Here is a 24,048-nt window from a genome sequence, read left to right on the forward strand (position 1 = left end):
GCTTGGTTTTCTAAGTTTATCCCTGGGTATAAATAGCATTTCATCAATTATGTCTCCATACATCTGACAGCTGTGGCAGGAACACCATCAGGAGGCATTGCAAACGTTATCACCGCCTGGTTCCTGGATGCTCTCAGCAGAGTACAAACTAAAGTCTACAGAGGAATGGAGGCAGATACAACAGACTCCTGGGACTCAATTCTTTTCCACAAATGGCTAATTTCTTTCATACCATCCGTTCCCATCACCTGCTTTGAAATATTCCATGCTACAATGTTCAAAAGCAATCTGAACTCCACTGCCACAGTTAAGAGACATAGGATAATGGGTCTCCATATTTAACTTATTTACCTTACTATCTAGTTAGAAACACTCAAATGCACAAAGTCCAAGATCTGACATTATAAAGATAGATTTATGTGATAGGATGGAAAGTGTGAATTTTCACACTGAGACAGAGATACTGGCACCAAAGTATATATGACTCTACCTGTCCATGAGCGGAGGTGTCCTTCTGCCTGACTCTCAGTACATGCTCTACAATATGTGTTGAATAAGTTAATCTGAGTTGAATTCTAAGTGAAGGCTAGAAGAACCAGATCAAAGCCTAGAACTGGAATTTGAAAACTGCAGATAATTTCCTCCCAAGAGGTGAATAGAAGGTGTAACCACATTTGACAAACACCAGTATAGAGGACGTCAGAAAAGGTTCTAAGTCACGATAAGGAAATATTCAATGTCAAGCATGCAATCAAGAGAGGAAAAAGACAGGCAAGGAGCCAAAGACAAGGAGACCTGAAAGTGAAGCAAGAACTGTCTAAGATAAAAAGACCTGAATATTTTTGTAGCTACAGGAAGTACCAATGATTAGGTTCCTAACACTCAGTCAATAGAGGAAAGCTGCCATACTTGGGAATTATTGGAAGATCATAAAAGGCTCTATCTCAAAACAACCCTACTTCCTACCATGGATTTACTATTAATGAACTCTTTTTGAAGCTATTTATGAATTCAGATTGTTTTACTTTGGGGGAAATTTTTAAAAGCCATCAATTAACATACTCACTGGGAAGTTAAATTTTCTTTTACTTATTACCTAGTTGTTCTGTGATCTTGAGCAATTATTACTTCACTTTACTAAGCCTTGAATTCCTCTAAGTCACATGGGGCTAACAACACCTGGATAGTCAGACATAATTTATAAATAGCACCTAGCTTAACTAACTGAGATACATGAAGACTGGAGTTTTTATTTGGCCAGAAATCCACAGTCTGATGCAGCTATGATAAGGCCAACACAAACATGGACTTCACTAATGAAAATATAGAGCTCAGATCATGAGAAAGAGTAGTCTTACTATAGTCTTCATTCCTCAGAACACTTACCTCTGGAGGATAGTGGTCCATTCAGCCTGTCACATTTTAAGAGGGACATTAACAAATTGCTGTGTATTAGTTACCTGAATAAAAGGATTGTGTCTTATATATCTTTATATCCCTTATAGCTTCACATGCGATGTCCTATATTTAATAAAATCTTGATCAATAGTTGCTGAATGCATGAGTGAACAAATGATTAAAAATCATGACAGAGTAGCTACAAGTACAGAAGCTGGTTTGGGAGAATAAGAAGTGAAATATTAATATTTTTTCCTCAAATACTCTCTGTTATTCTAGAAGGTAGAACCATGACAAATGGATGGAAGCAATGGAAAACAAAATTGGCTTTCCCTAAAAAGGAGCTTCATAAGAATTAGAACTGTCTGGAGAACAATGTGGGGGAGCTGAACCTTCATTGGAGACGTCAAGCATGGCATGAATGACTACAAATGAGAGTTGACTCACAGGATTTCCACATCGTGTGGGGAGTCTGCCCACATAACTGTTTGGGTTAATTCCATTAATAAGTCTATGATGTTATGATACCTGATCTCAACATATAAAGTAATTGCAAGCATGTACTCTCTTGCTGGAGTATCAATGGGGCAGAATTCCAAAAGATCTTAGGAATGATGTGTGTACACATCACACACCCACACACTCTTCCCTTAGGAACCTTGTATTCAGGTTAACAGATGGGAAGTTATTTGTAACCTACCTATCTGCAGATGAGAATACCAAAATTAAAATACTTTTATTTTGTTCCTTAAATTATGAAAGACTTTTTTAGTAAAAACATTAAAGAGGCATTTGCAACACTATGGAAAATAACATTAGGATACAAGGGATATGCACAGGCTTATTGAGATACTGGCACATAGGTCCTACCCTGAAGCTATGGAGGTTCCTTAGTGCAATGCAAATCACTTTGTGTTGAGTCTATATTCATCCTAAGAAGTACTTCCTAAGAAGCCACTCATCTTTCAGTGTCCAACTTTGGCTGAATGGGGTAGACAACAGATTAGATTGAAAAACTTATCAATTTCTTGACTAGTAAGGTATTTGCACACCCTACTTATCCAGTCAGTTGGTGTAGACAAAGCAAGGAGCACATGCTTGAGGCAGGGTGGAGAGCTTATAGTCAATGCCATAATCATTGTGATACCAACAAGTCAAATCTGGCTTGGAAATTTCACATATTTACTGATCAAGATAGAAAAAAGTGGTAACCTGCTTGAGGTTTTTTTTAAATCATTTATGACTTCTGCTTTTACAAGAAGTATTAGTTATTTTGCCGATGGTAGCCAGATGTGTGGGTAGATTACTTAAAGGAAACATCTTACATAAAATCTGGAATCAGATTTGCAAGTGACCTAGAAACCATCTGCTCTACTAAACTTACAAAATGACATTATGATTAAAATTTATTTAAGGGTTAATACTTTTCAGGCACTTAATATGTGATTGTTTAACCACTAGATCATAAAATTCTCCTCTTAAACTCTCTATTCAACTGGTAGGTTGAGGCTCAGAGGATTTGGCAGGTATATGAGTCACTCTCTCTCAACCCTTTGTACAGTATATTTTTTTCCTAAAAATTGAAGAAGCAAACCACAAATGGTCTTCTGTCAAGCTATATACCTTAGCATAAAATGCAAGAAAGAAAAAACAACTTGACATACAGGGCCTTTGGTAATGAGACCAGAGTGCCAGTAAAACTCTAACTGCTCTCAGTTGTTGAAGAGTTAAGGATTGCATCCCAGAGGAATGACATCAAACACAACAATTGGAGGATAAATTGCTGTTATCCAAACCTGTCAGAGGAAGTAATGGGAAGAGGGAAGGATACAGAGAGATGCCAGACCACGAGGGCCATAGAGTTCAGGTAGGGAGAGCAGGAATGTGAAGGATCTGAGATGGAGCATGTGTGGTTGTAGAGAGGTTAGAAAGACATGGGATAATAAGCCATAGCAGAAGATCACAAGATGGTGAATGCTATGTAAAGGAGCTCAGACATTTTTACTAAGAAGTACAAGAAGAAAATCTGTAAACCACTTGCACTGTCAAGTGGTCACATTAGTTAGTGCGTGAAAGAAGAGCAGGACCAGAGAGGTAGTCTAGCAAAAAATGTTCGTCCAACAATCTAGAGGAAATAAGACATGGGGCTGAACAAAGGTAGTGGCCATGCCACATGCAGACTGATTTGAGAACACTGTGTTTGTGAGGTGGAACGCACAGGGTTTCTGATTTATGAGATGTGCTGCAGGAAAGAAGGAAGAAACAAGGATGACGTGGAGTTGCTGCTGAGCAAATGAGGTTTAGGAGAGTAAAGAACAGATAACGCTGATCTGGAGACAAGACCCATGGGCGTCTCTGGGAGCCCTGCAGAGGCTGGAGCCCAGGGCTTTCTAGTGGCCCCAATCTTCACAGAGGGGACATTTCTTTTTTTTTTTTAATTTTTTTTATTTATATTTATTTATTTATTTATTTATTTATTTATTTATTTTTTGTCTTTTGTTGTTGTTGTTGCTTTTTCTTGGGCCGCTCCCGCGGCATATGGAGGTTCCCAGGCTAGGGGTTGAATTGGAGCTGTAGCCACCGGCCTACACCACAGCCACAGCAACGCGGGATCCGAGCCGCGTCTGCAACCTACACCACAGCTCACGGCAACGCTGGATCGTTAACCCACTGAGCAAGGCCAGGGATCGAACCCGCAACTTCATGGTTCCTCGTCAGATTCGTTAACCACTGCACCACAACGGGAACTCCAGAGGGGACATTTCTAAAACACAACTTGGAAGGGCATACTATAACATCAGAGAAGGCAGAATTGGTTTACTAGAAAAGGGGATTCTCTGAATGAGAGTCAGTAGAAGGCAGTGGGTAAAGCGGTTTGAAGCAGTAACAGTATATTGAAGCAGTGGGTTGTGGAAATGAGAGAAAAGAGTGAGTAGAGAGAAGGAAGCTGACAATAAAGCGAAGCTAGGGGGCTATGTTTTTGAAGGTCCTTACAATATTTAGGAGTGCCTGTACATGGAATAAGAGAGCTCTTAGGATAATAAACTATGGAAAGCCAGTGGAATGTTTGTGTTTAGGATTTTAGGAGGCCATGGAGTTGTTTCAGATGATGGCAATCTTCTGGGGTATGGGTGACTAAAATAGGTGAAGACAAACCCCACTAGAGACAATGAGGAAAGAGGATTGAGAGACTGTTAGTATGGTTAGACATTAAAGCCACCCAGGACATCAGGAAGACTTGAAGTGAGCCAGGAACACTGTGAGCCCGGTGCTGAAGCATCACTGAAGGAGACAGGAGGACCTAGGGGTGGCAGGTAAGATGTCAGTTAAGATCAGGACATTCTCAGGGAATGAGCTGTTGGAAGGAAATTTGTTCAGGACAGAGAAGAGACATGTGGCAGAGCTGGTGGAAGATTGGCAGGAGTGGGCAGACAAGATGTTTCTATCTGGGAAGAGGAAACACGGAGTGTAATGAGATCGAAGGCGCAGGAAAAGCTGAGTTAATAAAGGGTATTCCAGCTTGAGCTTTGAGAAACAATGACAGGATCTAGAGTGTGGTGGATTTAAGAGGACTATAATTATTCCCCAAATGATTAATTTAGCAAATGCAGCAAATGTAGTTTATACAGGCTCAGGGTGTAGGGTGTGAAGGGAGAATGTCTTAGTCCACAAGGCAAGGGCAACAGAGCAACAGCTCCTGAGAAGCAGCACCTACCCCAGAAATGTTCCAATCTGAAGTTCTGAAATGCTATGTAGAGCCTCACAGATGTGGTCAGTACAAATTTCTGATGGGAGGCTGATGAGCTCCATTTATCATAGTGATTATGAATGCCCTATATTCTCAAGTTCCACAAATGGATGTGAAATCTTATTTAAGTCAAAGTCTGAGTCACTTGCAAACACTGGTGGTCAGCTATTTGATCATTTTGTTTTCTTCCACAATTTATTTTACCAATAACTATAAAAGGAAGGAACTGAGGTACAGACAGTTTCAGGATCTTAGCTACACATATACATGGACACCAGCAAGAACTGACAAAGGCCTGATAAAATGGGAAAAGATGAAAAAAAAACCCATAAAAGTCAGCCACAACCCATACACAACTCTCAGAATAGCTGAGGTCATTTAGTTAGGAATAAACTGTCCCACATGTCTCTGAATCCCCCGTGACTTTTATTGCATTGCATTCACCAATCCTATAAGCATGTATGAAGTATTAGGAAACCCAGTTATTGAGGAATATAAGAAAGATGAATAAATCACCGTGAGTTAAATATCCACACAAGCAAAGACTGATGACTTCTATGACTGAGGTATATGAAGGACCCAATACAGGTGAAAGGGTCAAAGTAATAAGAGTAGAAGAGAGAAAAAGGTCATGAAATCTTAGTCAAGGAGGTGACACAAAACAGGATTAAGAAAGTGGAGTGGGTGATCACTGGCTAGAAATGGAGAGATAGGGCTTTCTGGAAAAGTGAATTATCAATGACACGGAGGTATGTGCAACACTGTGGTCCATTGGGGAACTATATACAGTTTCATAGGATTACAGAATTCAGGATGAGGGGAAAGAGAGAGAGAGAGAACAAGCTGTGATGGTATGGGGAAATCATTTTCAAGAATTTCTTATAATACGGATTTATCCTATAGGTAATGGAGATTATTGAAGGATTCCAAGCAGATGATGACTTACTGAATTTGCAAGTTACAAAAGAACACAGTAGCTTCATTCTGAATATGAATGTGAGATTGGAAATAATCTATTACTACTAACTGATATTTCTAATAATGATTTTTTTTTTTGTCTTTTTGCCATTTCTTGGGCCACTCCTGTAGCACATGGAGGTCCCCAGGCTAGGGGTTGAATCGGAGCTGTAGCCACCGGCCTACGCCAGAGCCACAGCAACGCGGGATCCGAGCCATGTCTGCAACCTACACCACAGCTCACGGCAACGCTGGATCGTTAACCCACTGAGCAAGGCCAGGGATTGAACCCGCAACTTCATGGTTCCTCGTCAGATTCGTTAACCACTGCGCCACGACAGGAACTCCCCTAATAATGATTTTTAAATAAGGTAAACTGTCTCCATAAGATCCTTAGAATACAGGGGAATGTATGACATTTAAATAAGTATTTCTATCCAACTGAAAGTTTTCATAAAAGCATCTTGATCCTATAATGATCCTTTTTCAAAAGTTTAAGTTTAAAGGATTTTTACTACAATTGTTTGGAAATTAACTTACAAAAACATCTTTTTTCCCCCCAGTAATGCTGGATAAATGATTGTTTTCATACAATGCTTTGAACTGAGAACAGGCAAAATAAAATGTTATGATGTGTCCTAGGGATCTTCAAAAGTTTGTCTATTCAGCACAATATAGAGGAAATGACCAACTCCTTTCTGCCACATTGCACTTCAGAAATAGCCAGCTGCACAAAACAAATTACAACAAATGTCCATTGCCTGGGAAAAGTATGTGGACCATTAGTAATAGCTATTTCTCTAGATACACCCAGATTTCCACTTTGTAAAAAGCTATTCAGCATGATTTTCTCATATTCCTATCTCATTATGCAATGACATTAGGGGACCTCAGTGTGTGGCTCTCCCCAGGAGGAACCACCCCAGTGAAAACTATCCATCTTTGAAGAGGAAGCAGCAATGAAATGGGCTGTGAGTGTTGCTAGGATACCTTTCCATAGAATCTGCTTTAAGTTGTAAGGTTCCCACTGACCAGGAATGAAACACAGGGTCATGAAGTTCCCACAGAAAGATATATCACTGGACTGCTGGAAATTTCTCTATAACACCAGTCAACTCACTTCAGAGCAAGATATTCATCAGAGGATTACAAACCCTACTTTTAGAGCATGGCGTTTAAAGATAATAACATTAAGATGGATGAAGATGGGGGTATAGATCATAAAATGTAATATATAAATCTTAGAATTTCAATATAACCTTATAATTTGATTACCTGACATTTTATTGCTTTGTTTTTTTCTTTTTACAGCCCCACATGGCACATATGGAAGTTTCTGAGCTAGGAGCCAAATCAGTATAGGTCTATACTGCAGCAACATCAGATCCTTAACCTACTGAGTAAGGCCAGGTTTGAACCCACATCCTCACTGAGACTACATTGGGTACTTAACCCACTGAGCCTACTTTTTTATTATTAAAAAAGAATTAAACAAAACACTAGTTATTTGTAGCTAATAATTTTTAGGTCAAAATTTCATCAAAGATCCATATGTTAAATAGAGGGCATAATGCATGAGCTGAAGTAGGGAATTTCAACTTTCTGTCTCTCCTGAGGTGTTAGTATTATTGTTTAATTCATTTGCTCATAAACCCTCCCATACACTGAGGGATATAAAGGTTTAAGTTTAACAGTGCCCAGTTTCATTGGTTTATAGTAACAAAGCAATTTGCTCCCCAGGCACATGTTGGATCTTTCTGTGTCCTATTTCCTTCATTCACTTTCACCATTTCTTAAAAGGCTTTGCTTCTTTCTCAGCAGACATCACAGTTATTGCAAAACAAAGGCTTTATATGTTGTACGTCCACTTCACCTGATTTTTCAAGTTCACTGCCTCTGCTTCATGATGGGTTACCCATTAGGTAGATTATGCATGTGTTCAAGACTCCAGGAAAAGAAACCAAAATGTTCAGATTCAATTATGACTCCACTTACCTCTTTTAAGCTGGATCTCACCTGTTCCCTAAGGCTAATGACCCCAACCTTATTGGCTAACTCAATTATTACGAACAGAGAAAGGTTCTAAAAGGGAAGATGAAATAGAAATTTTAAAAAATCCTTTGTCATAGATTTTCCTACTACTCTTCAAGAATTTTCCAGGAAGGAGTTCCCATCGTGGCTCAGTGGTTAATGAATCTGACTAGGAACCATGAGGTTGTGGGTTCGATTCCTGGCCTTGCTCAGTGGGTTAAGGATTCAGCATTGCCGTGAGCTGTGGTGTAGGTTGCAGATGTGGCTCGGATCGCGCATTGCTGTGGCTCTGGCATAGGCAGGTGGCTACAGCTCCCATTTGACCCCTAGCCTGGGAATCTCCATATGCCACGGGAGTGGCCCTAGAAAAGGCAAAAAGACAGAAAAAAAAAAAAAGTATTTTCTAGGAATGGTGATACTGATTCACAATTGGGGTTTATGCTTAAAATTGTACATTAGCCCTGGAGTAAGCTATCAGCAATGCATCATCCATGCCTATTTACCTCACTCTCTCCTTGTGAAAGGTAGAAAACTGTGCAAAAGAGATCTGAGAGTTCGGTAATGAAGAATGGAACCATGGAAGACATAACCAACTAATCTCCCAGGACCCCTCTATTCTTCTGAGCCTGTGGACAGCCAGCAGCCAGCCAGCATCTCCTTCGGTGGGTCAAGCAGTAGTATGTTCTCACATTAGTACAAACCCATAGAAGGCAAAGAGACACATCAAATTGATTATTCACATATTATTTCTCCACATCATATCATAGGAAAGGATAAGGAAATTAAGAATATGGTGATTATTGCCGAACAGGAAAATGATTTGAACACTCAAGGAAAGAGAAGATGAGAAAAGGGATATAAGAAAAGAGGAGAACAAGCAGAAAGTAAGCATACACCCTAAAAAGCTACAAAAGAAAGAAAAAATGAAGAAGTTTAAAAATAGTGAATGTGATTCAATTTTATGTAGAAGCTATCATGTATTCTTTTAAAAGTCATACTATATCCATTTCTGAAAAGGACTTGGTGAGATTTTATAGTAAACTAAAGGCAAATTATAAAACCATGAATACAAGGGTCAAAGGAATAAGAGTCATAAAAAAAGAAGTGATAGATAAGAGATCTGTAATAAAGAAAGCTTCTAAAATGGAAATCAGAACTCAGCTCTCATCCTGTGCTTTCTGAAAGCTAAAGAAACTACACACATATTTGCCCACTTTTACACAGGGGGCAGGAATAATAGAATGAATTATTGACAAATTTCTCTTAACCCTGAATTGCAATAGGAACTTAGCTTTTGCGCCTTTATATGAAGATCCCTACATAATACAATAAATATAATAATATAGTAAATAGCATTTTCAGTGGTCATTTACAAAAACACTGGCTTATTATATGCTGTAATATTAATATGAGTAAACATTTAGAAAGTGAACATCTAAGGAGAAAGAAGATGAATAAATAAAAGGGGAAAATGTGATGAAAAGATAAACCTTAAAGTGGAATGTGCATATAGAGGAAAAATAGAGAAATATGCAAAAAATATTGTGAGAACTCAAAATACTGTAATACTCAAAGAAAGTAACAGAAAAGGAATAGGTATAAATAAAATCATCAGCTGAATTAATTAATATGGTCCCTAGAATCCATATATAGACAATGAGACTCTTTACATATTTGAAAAAAACTCTTTCTTAAGTGAAGTCGTTTTAGAGACAATGAGACTCTTTACATATTTGAAAAAAACTCTTTCTTAAGTGAAGTCGTTTTAGAGACAATGAGACTCTTTACATATTTGAAAAAAACTCTTTCTTAAGTGAAGTCCTGAGCAGACCCATTATAGAATGAATGCCTCACTACAGAGTATGGTAGAGTATCTAAAATGAAGATTAGAAAACACATGAAGAAACATAAGCAAAAGGCTGCAAAATGTGTTCCTATTTTCATTTATTCTTCTTTCTAAGATAAAATTTCATTTCAAAGCGATGCAGCTGTTTCTCAAATTGAGATACTAAAGAAGGCAAATCAGATTTAATTTATGTGCTTATACCATTCCCAATAATAATAATTCTGATATGAAAACTAAGATGGCAATTAGAGAGATGGCATACAAGGAAAGTTAGATTAACATTCTTCCCATTAAGAGGGACCGAATGCAGATGAAATACTGGAATTAATACAGCGATGATTCCTGTAAATAGGACCTATACTTAATTGGTTAGATTACCCATTATTCTGTTTTGTTTTGTTTTTTTAGATCATTATTCAAGTAACTCAGCTTAGCACTTAGAATGGGTCCGGCTTGGATATGGGCAGAACATATAGAAAGATTAATATGACAAGGTCAACAGTCATTGGAATACATCTAATTCTCTCTGGTTTCTAAGTAAGAAAATGTACTTCTCTAATACACATTTTAGACTTTGTCAAAGGAAAAAAAAAGATGGAGAGAGAGATTTTTCTTTCCAAAATGTCTCCTGATTTGAAAAACATAATTGTACTTGCCACATTTTCTATTGCTTGGTGTCATGCTGCACTGAATTCACTGAGGCTAGTCACTGGCAGTGTGGACGAGAATTCTGTCACAAAGAATAATAGCAGGCATTTCTCTGTCACCCTTCCTTCCCGAGCCCCTGAGAATTTTGCATATCACTACCACCATAACCCTCGCTCTCAGTTTATCAGTTGTGACCAGAATTTGGAGCCTGTTGACATATGTGGATCTAAAGGGGAAGTGCCAGATAACTAGTTATGAGATTTCCTCAATCCCTGGGAACCATATTCCAGTAAAAAAAAAAAAAAACCTATTCAGTCCTTCAAAAGTCTTTGGGCTTCTTAAAAATATACATACATGACATAATCACAATCAATATACCCACCTTACTGATCACTTCAATTTAAAACCTATCAGTCAATGCAGGGAATGTAAATTAGTCATGTCAATGATTCATTATAGTCTCAGCACTTGAAAATTGAACAGACTTTTTCAGTGAATTATTCAGTAAATTAATCTTATGGTGTGCATGCATAACCTTAATTAATTAATACTGCTGAACCTAAGATTGATAATGCATGAATGTACTTTGTGACTTTAAGCAAGTAATAAAACTCAACTAAGGCACTTCTTATTCTGCTTTGCCTAAGCGACCAAAATGAGCCATGCAACACCTACACATTTCTCTTCCCTAATACAATTCTTTTCTCTCGATGCATTTCTTACAGGAATTATGTGAGCATTGTAGTAAAAGTCTGTACCTTAATTAATGATGCTGACTTTTAAAAGATCTGTAAGTCATGCTCTGGATTTAGTGGGCATATTAACCCCTCCCTCTAGTCCACTAAGGTGTCACATAGGAGATTAATTTTTTCTGTCCTGAAAATAAATCAGCAATTATCTAAAAAGAACTGAAATTACCCAAGGACTTAATTTGCCAGTCACTCAGCAGAGTCTACTTCATTATAATAAACGTTTTGCTGTAACTTATACTTTACCAAAACCTGTCATTTGCATTATCTCTTTAGTTTCCCTAAATAGTTCTGGATGGGAGATAAGGTAGGTTTGCTTAATATTTCTATTTCACAAATGAAGAAACTGAGGCTCAAAAGCCCACTGCTTATTGAAGCCATTGAACACACCATCAAGGGAGCATTTGAGTCAGTAAACACCATGTGTCTTCTCCTGTACAATTCTGCCTCATTTCTTTCCGTATTTTGAAGGAGTTTATTCTGATTCCTTTCATAGGCTGCTCCAGGTGCAGGTCATATGCAACTACATGAGTCTACTTTCAGACGTGGAAGAGGGGAAGTCATTCACAGGTGGGGACCCAATGTGAAACTTCTAGCATCCTACAAAGAGCTCTGCTCTGCCTTTCTGAAATAAGCAGGCTGACAGTGTTTATTCTTTTGCTAACCACTATAATATACAGTCAGAAACGAAGGCTGTAATTGTTTTTCCTCCAAATATAACCCTTCCTTGGATGCTGTCTTATGAATCCTTTGCAATCAACTGGAAGGTAGATGAGTTTGAGGTTGCCACTTCAGTGATTGCATAATCAGTCGAGAAAAATTGTGTGAACCAAGAATAAGGCTAACAATTGGAACAATAATGAAATGAAATAAAAAGGAAGCAGACATAAGCAATTGCAAGGGTATTTTTGGAATCCTGATGCAAGATAAGAGACTGAGTTAGGCATGTGAGGAGAGAAGTTCAAGTCAGGTTCCACCCGTACTGTTCATGTGATTTTTTGCCATAATGTCAACACTTTTCACTGAATATATCAAAGTGGCATTTCATGAATGACCACATAATGAGTGAACTGTACGGCCCTGTTCTAGGCACAATGTGCCACTGAGCCAGGTTCAAATAATTCCTGCATCCCAACATGAGTTTTGAGAAATAAACCTAAAGTGGGCAAATAGACCATAATGGAGGAAGAAAGGCATTTAGTCAGATTCCCAGATCTGATATCTATAGTAATACCATTTCTTTGAGCTCCAGCTTCATTATCTTTAAAGAATAATACCCACTTACTAGCATTGTTTTGAAAATGAAATGTCACTAAAGTGATAAGCACTTAATACAAACATAGAAATGGTAGTTGGTTATTAGGTCTTTACCAATGTTACATTGTATTACAGGTCTCCTGTCTTGGAGGGCAGACACAGTTCAGCTCTATTTGCTGTGGGCTTAAGCTGAGAAGAAATATCTCCTCAAAAATAGACAAATGTGCTCTAGAGACTTCCTCCAGAAACTGAGAGATTACTTCAGCAAGATTTCCAGAGTTTTTTCTTTTTTTTCTTTTTTTTTGCTTTGGAAAAGGATTCCTTTGAACAACTCTTTCATGCAGAAATAGAATACTGATATTCTGCCACCTTGAATAATAAATGGGCTAATCCAAAATTTATTTTTATTCTAAATCTTTCAGTGAGAAAGATGCAAGCCATAAAGAGGGTGCTCAAAAACATTTATCATATAAATTAATAGCCTTTTATTTTATGAAAATATTTGGATATTGAGTACTCATTAATTTAGACATTTTGTGAGGATTTAATGTATCAGAATATATTAATTATAAATTTGTATTATAAATTAATGTATAAAAATAAATTCTCCACTTCCAATCTACATTTTTTCCTCTTTCCTTCTACCTAATAGTAGTAAGCTAAATAAAAAGATAACAAAAATAATATAATAACTTACTGAGGCTTAATCATGTGCCAAGCATCACAGCAAACTCTTTGGCAGATCATCTCAGTTATCTTACATAATGTTCTTATGAGATAATATTCCATATTATCCCATTTCACAGAAGAGGAAACTAAGGCAAAGATAAATTAATATCATGTGTGTTAGTATTAAATTTAAAGTCAGAGCTTTGTGATAATATCTTTTAGCTATCCTTTCAAAATTAATATGGTATTTCCATGGGAAAATTTATGCTCTAGTCTTATTTCTCATTAAAAATAACAATACTTTAGTTGGTAAAGGTTTTACCACCTAATAAGCAATACCAAGAGTCATAACAAAGAGGAGAACCTATGTGTACTTGGTAGTTGTTCCCACCACCCCATGGTGATAGTACTGTTAAGTATGATAAAGACTGCACTGAAAGGATGGGAAAATGACATGGGATCTGAGTTCCTTCAGTATAGGCAGCAGGATTTATTATATCTCTCAAAGCAATTTTTCCCCTGCTGTGGTACACACAGGTCAGTGATGAGATATTCTCTTGGGCATGCTTGGAAATTAACAAGCAATAAATATAACCCCACTTCTTTTTCTCATTCATTGCAAGTGACTCAGTACGTTACAGTGCAAGTGACTCAGATTAAAAATAGATCTACCCTCATGGAGAATGTATTACGAAGATGTGATATATATATATATCACACATAATGGAATACTACTCAGCCATAAAAAGAACAAAATAATGACATTTGCAGCAACAGGGATGGAACTAGAGACTCATACTAAATGAAATAAGTCAGAAAGGGAAAGATAAATACCATATGATATCACATATCTGGAATCTAATATATGGCACAAATGAACCTATCTACAGCAAAGAAACAAACTCTTGGACATGGAGAACAGACTTGTGGTTGCCATGGGGGAAGGGGAGGGAGTGGGGTGGACTGGGAGTTTGGGGTTAGTAGATGTAAACTATTGCATTTGGAGTGGATAAGCAATTGAGATCCTGCTGTATAGCACAGGGGACTATATCTAGTCACTTATGATCAACATGATGGAGGCTAACGTGAGAAAAAGAATGTGTGTGTGTATATATATATATATGTATGACTGGGTCACTTTGTTGTACAGTAGAAATTGACACAGCCATGTAAATCAATAATAATCAAAAAATCTTAACCCCCACACACCAAAAAGTGGATCTACTCTCATGGATAAACAATAAGGTCCTACTGTAGAACACAAGGACCTATATCCAACCCCCTGAGATAGGCCATGATGGAAGATAATATATGAAATGAAATTCATATATATATGGCACAACATTGTAAATCAACTACACTTTAATAAAAATAATTAAAAATAATTCTACAAAATAAATAAAACAAAATTTTTAAAAGAGAAAAATATCAAGATGGTCTAATGGACAAATAGCTGGAAAAGCACCATCTTTTATCACATTTACACATAAATTCCAGATGGACTGACATTTTTAATGTAAAAAAACTATAATATCCATTTCAATAATAGATCAATATTCATGTATTAAAGAAGGAAACCATTCACAAATTTTTGTCCCTTAAATATTATCATCCATAAATTATTTGTGAAATATGTGAGAAGTTGATGGAAACACAACAGGGAATCTAAGCTACTTGAAGAATGTGCTCAATAAATAGTTGTTGAATTCAATATATTTAAATGGAGAAAATAAATCAAACAATAACTATTTTATTTTTTGACATCATCTACTATTAAAGAAAAAAATATTTAAGCCACAGAGAAAACCACAATATTATCAAGGGATCATACATATTTAATTATCTTTTCCTGATATTAAAAACTCTCTTCCTATAAGGAGGCTTTCATAGAAAGGCAGATATAAAAATTTAAAACCTAAGTTTTAATCACATTTTTATTGCAAAGACAAATTGTAACAAAGAAATTATTCTAAAGAAAATGAGAAATCACCAATAGCCCATTATTCTTACTTTATTTTTTGAAAGCAATATATATAGGGATAAATATATAATATGTAAAAATGAAATGTAAGAATTTTATGTGTAGCCATCTGAAAATTCAGGGGGATCTACTGAAAAAGCAGATCCCACTGTCCACAGAATATCTAAAAACCTGCCCTAAAACTTGTTCTAATCTATACTGATAAGAATACCATAATATGTATAAGAGGAGAAAAAAACAAAAAAATTAAATTCACCTGAATCATAATGCTTACATACTTTTTCTGTAATAAATATTACCTTTGAATTTTTTGTTGTTGATTTTGCTACTGTTATGTTTAAGAAATTATCAAAGATATTATATTAGACATATTATTATATATATGTTCAAATATAATGTAGATATAGGAAGTGACAAAACATTAATTTTTAATCCCTACCATTGCTAAAACCCAACACTTAATTTCATGAATAAAAAACTAATTCACTTCCCAAATAAATAATGAAGCATCATTGTGCAATGAGGTTGTTGATTCTCTTACTTACTAAGCTATTTGGATGGAATTGATGAGAAATAGCTAAAGTTTTCTTTGGAAAGGACTGAAATCATGAAATATCAACTCCACTACTCAGGACTAGAATTTGTATATTGGAACAATTAAATTACTAAGCAAAAACTAAATTAAAAACACAACATTTGGAATGACAACTGAGACTATAATTTGAATTATTTAATTTGGCATCCTTTCATTCACACACACACAGACACAAACACACAAACACACATACACCACACTTAACTTTAATTATCCACACCAAAACCTAAGTCAGTCAGGGGTTAGGAACTACTCATCGCTACAAAACATCAGTAGCACAGAAAAATAGTAACAGTAATGTCAATAAAAGTGCCAGATTCAAGTTCTTAAAGATGGCAACACACTGTTGAAAGGTGAGAGGAGAGAATGAAGGCAGGTTTAGCTGTGTCTAAGTACCCGCACACCTCCAATCACAGTCCTTTCTGTGTCCTCCTTTAATAAACACAAAAGCCTTTATTCTGGGAATCTCAGTGATGAAAAGAGATTTGCAGTCTTCACTTCCTACAAAGGTGACAGGTGTAGTAGCTGAGCCAACAAAGCATTTGGTGCTTTCATATGAGGACATTAAAGTTCTAAAAGATGATTCAAAATCCTGCCTGATTTTTATATAATTATTTTGCATTCAATTAAAACTTTCAGAAAATAAGAGCATTAAGATCATGCGGATCTAGATGTTTACTGTGCTACTCAAAATCATGGCTAGTTAATATTTACTGAGTATTAAGCTATGGCACTACATACAGAGCTGGGCAATACCTTAAGCATGAAGAATAAAATGATTAGAGGGGGGACTCTGCTTGAATTACCTAAATATTCTGAATGCAACACTGTCTTTGCGCTTTCCGTCTTAATCACCTAGCCCTAGCCCAAACCCAATCCCTCAACTTGGCACATACCATTTTTCACTCAAAACCCCTGTATATGTGTGTGTGTGTGTGTAATTTTATCTTGAAGAGAAATCTATTCATCAAATACTTCTTTTACCTATTATTGTTTATACTCTGCAAAGGACCAAATATAAGATGATTTTAGTATCTTAAAGTCAGCCTTTCTCTAACAACAATGGTTGTTTATCCATGAATATTTGTATAGATTTGTCAGTTACATGAAAAGAGGTATAAGGTGCACATTAATTGAAGAAGAAAGTGCATTTAAAGGTATACACTCAAGGTAGTTTTATCTCTGAGACTCTCAGTCTTGAAGAGTGTGCTTCAAGAGTGTGAGTTTCAAGAATGTGTTTACTCTGCATTGTATGTATATGTGTGAATATGTGTGCACATGCATGATGTACATGGCATGCAATTTAGCATACTTATCAACTTGAGTTCTGCAGTTGAATTTTTTGCATTCAAACCCCAGGACCAATACTCATAGGCTGTATGACCTTGAATAAGTTATTTGAACTCTGTTTCCCCAGCTACAAAGTGGGCGTAAAATTTTACCTTCTCCTAGATTTGTAATGAGGATTAAATAAAGCACTTTTAAAAGTCTTACTCTGGCACATAATAATCAGTAAATATTATTGTCTATTATATCTCCTTCCCATCCCCAAAAGGACATATGCTCTGATAAATAAATATGTATGGGTCAGAGAACAAGACTGTCTACCCCTTTGGGGCATTCATTATTTTCTCCTTTCCTCTGCCCTCATGAATGCTGAATCTTTCTCTTCAGTAAAATAAGTTAATAGTAGTAAGAATAGTTGGAAGCCATCACTGAGACCAGAGTACTCCCTGAGTCAATGAGAGGAACGTTCAAGGAAGACCAAATGTGCCCCTGGCTGATTAGCATATTAAATGTATTAGCACACAACTAACACACACCAAAAAAAAAAAAAAAAAAAGTGTAAAATCTAGGTAAGGACTTGTCAACTCCTTAAGAAAACAACCCTGAAAACCCATAACTCAAAATAAGTTTAAAACTTCATTGCTGTTCAATGCCAGTATAAGTGGTTCTGGCATTTTAAACTCTGTGTACATTATGGCAATCTCACCTGCTTATTAGACATGCAGATTATATTTTATCCTCCAAGTCTGCTTTCATATCTACTTCAACTTTTCCTCTCATTGACATATGCATGTTTATAGATAGTAAAAGAGATTTGTTTTTTCTTTTCTTTTTTTTTCTGTGGCCACACCTGTGGTATATGGAAATTCCCAGGCCAGGGTTAAAAGCAAAGCTGCAGCTGTAGGCCTACACCACGGCCATGGCAACACCAGACCCTAGCCGCACCTGTGACTTATGTCACAGCTTGTGGCAACACTGGATCCTTAACCCACTGAGCGAGGCCAGGGATGGAACCCGCATTCTCACAGAGACAACATTAAGTCCTTAACCCACTGAGCCACAACAGTATCTCCTGAAACAAATTTTCTGCTTATGTTTCTAAAGGATACTCATCAACAAAACAACTTAGATTTACAGATAAATACTGATCCTGTCAAAAATTTCACTTTGAAAATCAGGAAGGGCTTGTTCATTTTGAAAAAGAAAACATCATTCAAAATTTAGTCAATGCACATAAGCATATTGCTATGGTCAATGAGAAGAGATGAAAATTCTTTAACAACTATTAATTAGTCAGAACACTTGATTCTACCTAATGAACCAGGGTAAAGGACCTCACTTCTGCTACCCAGCTCCCTCAGTTTTTCAATTTACAGAGCTATAAAATCGTTACCACCAATTATTAAAAAAAAATTTACAAAGCCTATCATGATACAATCTGAAAATACATTTATTTATTAATAAACACAATTACTTGTGCCCTATCTTACTTTGCTTTCAGTCCAAAAATGCTAAAGCATCGAAGCAGTGTTGCACCATACTTAGGGATAAGTACCTTGCAACTTTGCCCTTTCATTTCCTGGATGTTTGATTATGAGCAGATTACTGAAGGCTCGATTATCTTGCTCTCCTAAAACAGGGATGATGATTAAAACTGTAATCGCACACAGTCATTCTGAGAACTAAATGAGATAATGAGTATAAAGAGCTTAGAGCTTCAGGGATATGTTAAGTCCTCAGGCATTTAGCAGCTATTATTTTCCCTCTTCTCTATGCCTCAAATGCTCCTTTCCTATTTCCCAAGTAGGAAACTGATATTCATACTTCAAAGGTAAACTCTAGTGATTTCTTTGTAAATCGTTTGTGACATCTCCAAGGAAGTCAAACGCATCTTTCCTTGTGGGGAAGTAGAAAAGTGTCACCATGGAAAGACAGAATGATCTTGGCAGAAGAAACAAGAAAAACTAGGTAAGGAAGAGATGATCCAGCCTAGTGAGCCCTCCTTTGTCTTTCGTGAATCCCTGATAGGCACCTTCATAGTCTTAGGAGATGGGGCTTCTGGAATGGGAAACGAGAAGTTTACAAAACAAAAAAATGTAAGACTGAGATATTTTTTATCAGAAATTTTAGATCTTCCCCTCTCATATTCTTTGTCTTGATAATGCTATTCTGTAGGTACTTTTGGTTGAGACAAGGCACAAAACTCAAGCATGGGACAAGGCTGGCCCAAGGCTCAAGAAGGAGGCATAATAGGACACTTTAAATTTCATTTTTAAAATGTTGGCCTTTTGCACATGATCCAGCAATCCCACTCCTGGGCATATATCCAGAGAAAACTTTAATTCCAAGGAATACATGCACCCCAGTGTTCACTGCAGCACTAGTTACAATACCCAAGACATGGAAGCAACCTAAATGTCCATCGACAGATGAATGGATAAAGATGTGGTACATATACATAATGAAATGTTACTTAGCCATAAAAAAAAATGAAATGCCACTTGCAGCAAGTGACAAGGACAGGCCTAGTGGCAAGGATAGGACTAGCGACTATACCATTAAGTGAAGTAAGAAAGATAAAGACAAATATATGATATCGCTTATATGTGGAATCTAAAGTATGATACAAAACATTTTATTTATATTTCTATTTTATTTACAAAACAGAAATAGACTCACAGGTATAGAAAACAATGTTATGCTTACCAAAGGGGAAAGGTGGGGGGAGGGAGAAATTAGCAGTTTGAAATTAATATATACACACCACTATATATAAAATAGATAACCAACAAGGACCTACTGTATAGCACAGGAAACTATGTTCAATATCTTATAATAAACCATAATGGAAAAGAATATGAAAAATGTACACCATCTGCACACGAAAAAAATAGTGACTTAGGGTGAAAAGTAGGAATATAAATATAACTAGAATGTACTAGAACATCCCTGATTTTGTGTTTCTTAATCATCTGAATATCAAACAAAGTGAAGAACTTAAAACATTTCACACAAACATCCACCTAGGCAGTGACAGAGACAAATTCTCAGGATCTATCAAGGCAAAGTTTCCCAGTTCTCGCCAGAGAAATGAAGCAACTGTTGGTCCTGTTCTCATGCTGATGGACTGGCTAAGAAGCGCTTTCAATCTTGACAGATGGTTTTGGATTTGATATTGTTATAATCACCTAAGATATTTGTGAAGGCAACAGAAAGACATGTACATAGACATAAATTGGCTCAAGATATAATAAGTTCATTAAAACAAAACTATTTAATGTCTTTCAAGGAAGTGAATCAGAACAAAGAATTTAGAAATAGAGAGATTCTACTACATAAGGACTTATAATCATAGAAACAAGAGGTAGTAAGTAATAGTTATACAGTACAAGGCAACTAATTGAAAATATTGGAATAAAAGAAAACATGTATAGATATATGCATAAATAATGCAAGTACAAACCATTAATAGCAATGATTTCACTCTAAAATGTCACATTATATCACAAAAGATCTAAAACTTTGAAATAATCAAATGGTAATTCCAAATATATTACATTTTACCCATGGGCTTTGAAAATTACTATAAAATAACGATAAAATATAGTTTTTTCAAAGTAATGCTAAGAGCTAATTAAATTTTGAAAACAGATATGTATTTTCCAAATCACTATACTGAATAAGATAATTCAGAAAGCAAAAGATAGAGAAGGAATGAAACATTAAGGAAATATAAAATTAAAACATAAAAAAAAACTGGAGAAAAGAAAATATGAAAGAATTAAACTACAAATTTAAAAGCAAATACTCGGAGTTCCCGTCCTGGCTCAGTGGTTAACGAATCCGACTAGGAACCATGAGGTTGCAGGTTCCATCCCTGGCCTTGCTCAGTGTGTTAAGGATGCGGCATTGCCATGAGCTGTGGTGTAGGTTGCAGATGCAGCTTGGATCCCGCATTGCTGTGGCTCTGATGTCGGCTGGTTGCTACAGCTCCAATTAGACCCCTAGGCCTGGGAACCTCCATATGCCGAGGGCGCAGCCCTAGAAAAAGCAAAAAAAAAAAGACAAAAAAAATAAATAAATAAGTAAAAGCAAATACTCAAGGATAGAAAATAAATAAAATATAATCATATACAACTTTAAAAAACTGACCTGACCAAAATAGCAGAAACATTTACAGGTATGACAAGTGTTTCTTAGAGTAAAAGAAATGGGTAGCAATACTAGTTTCATGTAAATTAGAATTACAAGTGAAATATTTAAAATAGAACAGAGAAAATAGTAATAATTATGTATAAAATTCAAAATATGTTTAAACTGTGAGAACTTCACCAAAACACCATAGGTGCAAGAAATGCAAATATAAATACAGATCAGGTAAATCTTTTAAAAAAGTAAGAATAAAATGAAATAATATAATGAATATGGAGAATGGATATAAATAAAATATGTATACATGTATGTGCATATAACTGGACTTCTTCAATAAAGAACATAATCTTCTCTTCAATTATTCAAATAATTCAAAACTGAAAAGTGAGAAGTTTTCAGAAAGTAGTATTATAAGGTCACATTTGTGATCAAAGTGCAATAAAACTTGAACCATTTAAGATGTTAAAAATAGGATATATATATTTATTGCAAAGTGGGGAACATCTTATCATTATTTGTGAACAATATAAATACCAATTAAGGCCAATAAACTCAAATTTTAGGGAAAAATGCATTGTTTTATATGCTAGACTCACCTATTACTAAAATTTTTTATATACATAATTAAAATTCACAAATATTTTACTTATACCCTTGTTATTTTTAATTAGCTCTGGTAGGGACACATCTTATTTCCATCCTAATAGAGTACATTGTGACACTACAACTTTAATAATAACCACAAAAATAACATATATTTTGATGAAGAGGTGGGAATCTGTTCCTATTTTTAAAAAAGGGAAAAGTAAGATTTCTTTTTAAAGAAAATTTGCATGTACATTATGGAAGACACCAATTTAATTCCTGAGGAGACGGGGCTAGAAGTGTCCGCTGCTTGTGAACAGCTCAACAGCATGGAGTCCTCCAGGTTGGTGTATCTTGAAACGTGACCCACCTGGGGATCCATGGTGTCGAACAATGAACTTTCCAAACCAGCCAAGGTATCCATAAAGTGAGGGGAGCTCCTCTTCACCACTGTTGGTTGGAGAACACAAAACCCACATCTACACTAGCCCAAATGGGTCTCCAGCATTTGTCTTCTACGTCAGAATTGCCGCCATCCATTTTCCATTTCTGGCCTGTTTTTAAGCTCCTTGCCTGGAGGTACACTTCCTGAAGGACAGAATAATCCTGAGCTTGGACATTATGCCTTTGATAAATAAAAACGAACAAGGAAACTAGCAAAAACACGTTCAGGTCATGTCTACCTTATCGAAAAAGTGCAGAGAGTACAAAATTGTGGTTTCAGTAAGACAAACATATTACATTGTACTTGGTGGCCAAATATATACATCTTATTGTGGAATTTCAAAGTTCAGTGGCTATGCTTCTGACTGCAGTTTTTATCTATCCTTAACACACGGTGGAGGAAGGATGCCCAGTTAATAGTCATATGTAAAGTCTGACATGGAGTTGGACTGAAACTGGCTCTTAAGGGCCTAGATGTCTATGATTTATCTTTTCACACTCAAGTTTGTCCAAAGTCCCCTTCACTCCTTCACTAAGAGGCTCTATTCTCCCTGTGATCTGTTTCTAGTGCCACCTTGAAGAGCATTTCACGGGATTCTTCAAGTCCTTTCCTGTCCTGCTTATGTCTGCTGTGCTCCCCAGCTCTTCACAGATGGCCATACAGCTGCACTAGAGCCCTGAAGTTACCTTCTCCAAATATAACCGCTGTCCTTAGGCTGGGCTAAGGTGTAGGAAAAGAAAGTGCTGAAGTATATGATGTGAGTTCACAAGACCAGGGAAGGGTTGTGTTTAAATACATGTATGCTATCTGCTTCCAACTTTTTAGAGGCATTTAATATGAGGCTATGTCTGTTATATTTTAATTAAAGGGATTAAAAACAAAAATGTACATATCCTTTGAAGACATGATAGGTTAAATTAAGTTGTATGTAAATCTAAACTCTTCCAAAATTTATAGCAATTATTATTCCTAAAAATGACTCAATTATCTGAATTACTAGCAACTGACTACAAAAAAGATGGATAGAAAAATAGATAGATAGGTAGGCACATAGACAGACAGATAGATAGACAGACAGTTGAGTTTAAATAAAGTTTGTAGTATGAAAATTAGCAGTAAAAAATTATTTTTATATTTTTATCTAAGAGTAGGCTTTGATGGTGCAGAGAGGATTCTGGGGCCTGTTGAAATCCATGAAAAGAGCAAAGATATGGTAAGGGAAGACCGAAGTGTTACGGACAGCTTTTCATTTACCTAATCAAGTTCAACTAAGACTATCATTTCATTATAGGAGAGAATGATCGAATCTGCTGACAGTTCTTCCTATCTGGCTACGTACAGGTTCATAAAATCAGACATATGTACACACTACTGTGTCAGAAACCTGGTCAGTCTCATTTCAGGGCTCTAACAATTTATAACCAGCAGCATCTTATCAAGTCACTCCTAAATACAATAACAAGAGTTTTTGTGAGATACGAATAACATGTGCACAAATTCTTTGTAAATTGTAGGGCTTACACATTTAAGGAAGGAATTTTTAATATTGTATTTTGGCAAATGCAACTGATCAAGAAAAGAAGGCTTGGCCCTTACAATAAATGGAATCAAATAGCATTTGTATGTTTCTAATAATAGTGATAGATAAAGGGAGGAAATGACAGAAGAGACTAGCCAAAGGAGGTTCGTCAACATCCAAA

At 36.2% G+C, this 24,048-nt stretch overlaps 1 protein-coding gene and 1 non-coding gene across 10 annotated transcripts in view; both read right to left on the reverse strand.

Moving 5' to 3' along the window:
- CHRM2 (cholinergic receptor muscarinic 2) overlaps positions 1 to 24,048 on the reverse strand; it is a 145,870-nt gene that overhangs the window by 91,552 nt on the left and 30,270 nt on the right.
- Positions 22,219 to 22,297, reverse strand: MIR490-1 (microRNA mir-490-1). The gene has a single exon (NR_038585.1). It is a non-coding gene; the product is annotated as a microRNA mir-490-1 (primary transcript).

This window comes from Sus scrofa, chromosome 18 (assembly GCF_054392235.1).
Source record: "Sus scrofa isolate SSC_HxYL_T2T_F1_AM1 chromosome 18, Sscrofa_HxYL_maternal_Yorkshire_Landrace_v2.0, whole genome shotgun sequence".
Classification (NCBI taxonomy): Eukaryota; Metazoa; Chordata; class Mammalia; order Artiodactyla; family Suidae; genus Sus; species Sus scrofa.